General features: G+C 35.9%; 1 pseudogene; it reads right to left on the reverse strand.

The window, feature by feature from the left end:
• Positions 1–1,199: 1,199 nt before the first annotated feature.
• LOC135052753 (5S ribosomal RNA) lies at positions 1,200–1,318 on the reverse strand (annotated as a pseudogene).
• Positions 1,319–2,186: the final 868 nt, after the last annotated feature.

Consider the following 2,186-nt stretch of genomic DNA (forward strand, 5'->3'; position numbering starts at 1 on the left):
TCATTGGGCAGGGCATTGTAGTTTGAGCCATATACTCCTTTGCGCGGCCTATTAATGAGATATGAGAAACAATAGAAGGTATATATTGTTTTGTCTGGATAGAGTCCCTTTAATAAGATTCGATTTGTCTATTTTTTTTGTCTATACTATATATATTATTTTTGGTACATAGGCATTTACATTTTCTTCCCCTTTCTTTCTTTATTCTTTTCTTATGAACATGTATAATGGTTATAACTATTAGTCATACATTAAAGTAAGATGTGTTGTAAAGAGAGGATTCTCCTTTAAGTGCATATGCTGCTATGTGAACCAATGGAGCTGTATTAATATGATCAGTTTAGACATGGGGGATACTAAATAACTATATATCAGATAACTATACATAGTTGCAAAAGTATAAATTTAATAGAATAGTTTTGTTACATCAATCCTGAAAAGTAATATATAATAGACATTATTAACTGTGAAATTTGATGCGGCTCATGCGTGCATTACAAAAATGTACCTGTGTTTTTTTATTACTATCTGTTTATCATTACTATCTTTACTTAAATTGGTTCTGAAAACTGATTAATTCAAATTGTATAAAGTAAATCAACTTATAAAATGTAATAATTTTAATCAAATTATAATCAAATTATAAAATGTAATCTGTTAATGAACTAGGTATTAACGAGGGGAGAAAGAGAAAGCTCTTGTGTGGGCGCACTCTTATGTAAAGAAGAAGGATTCTTCAATTAGGAGATGAAATAAATTAAAACATATATTTATTTATTAATCCAAATTAAAACAAATACCCATCTACGATCCAAAGAAGTGTGAGATAAAACACACAAGAGTGTGAAAAAATAATAGAATGTTCTGGTCTATTAATCACAAGAGAAAAATTAGAAAGGCTGCAGACACTTATTAGTCTGGCACCCGTTTCTCCTGACCAGTACAGAAATTTCTGTATTAATGGGACCTGAAAAGGAGGGAGGTCAGTGTTGTGTCTTAGAAAGACCACTTAAATTAGGTCGATGCTATACACTTTGCTGGTCACCCGTTTAAACCACATGGCACATGTTAGAGATGTATATCTTAATATCCTGACGTTGGGGAAAAAAATTTTGGGAAAGAGATATGAAAAAGAAAAAAGCAAGCAGTGGTGATACTGCTGTTGGTTTCCACCCTTCAGAAGAAGGGGAATAGTTCCTACCCTACAACACTGGATATTCCCAGGGAGTCTCCTCTCAAGGTACTAACCCAGTCCGACGCTGTTTAGCTTCCAAGATCGGATGAGATCGGGCATTAGCAGCGTGGTATGATAGTAGAGAAGCTATCTACCAATGAGAGTGCACCTATATATGAATGGAGGATTCGAGAAAGATAAACCCATATAGTGCGTGGATCTGCTTTCCACGTAAGGCAAGGTAAGACCAAAGTCACTCAGTGGCGTTGTATACCCTGGATCGTGGATGAGAGTCCACTGAAAAAAGGTAAATAGAGAAAAAGGATAGAGTATGCAGATTGGAGCCTCTGTGATTGGATTGGGGGTTGATATCCAAGGAAGGGTAACCAAATCAAGACATAAGGCATCAGGTAGATTCGTAAACAAAGAATGAATTAAATATACAATCTTATAGTGCATAGACACCTATGAGTACAGAAAATCATTACTTGGACAAGGTACACATATCAAGCATACATAGAATGTAGCATACTGCATAAAGTCGTTGTGGTCAGGCAGTGTGCAAGGACAAAAATCGACCTGAAATCACTATGATTTATGAGCTATAATATGCACAGAAAATCTTGCTGCCTGGTTTGACAGAATGTTGCGGCTATAGTATGCACAAAAAATCTAGCTGCCTGGTCTGACAGAAAGTTTAACATGCCAAGTAAAGATAAACATATGTAGAAATCAATAACGATGATGATTCAATAATATGTTGAAAATAAGAAAAGATTATACTCAGAGTCAAATTCAGAAGGCAAGTGGTGACAAAATAAAACCTCCATGAGTAGGTCCTGCTGTGGAATCCATGGAAAACGCGTTTCGCCCATAGGCTTGTTCACTTCCGGGATCTCACAACTTGTAATACATGAAGAGTTTAAAAACCCTGCAGGCGCGGGTAGCAGCCAATAGAATATGGTAGTACAATTAGGCTTGGGGACTGGAAAATCCCATACTAACGCTAGAG

The sequence above is a fragment of the Pseudophryne corroboree genome, chromosome 2 (genome assembly GCF_028390025.1).
Source record: "Pseudophryne corroboree isolate aPseCor3 chromosome 2, aPseCor3.hap2, whole genome shotgun sequence".
NCBI lineage: Eukaryota > Metazoa > Chordata > Amphibia > Anura > Myobatrachidae > Pseudophryne > Pseudophryne corroboree.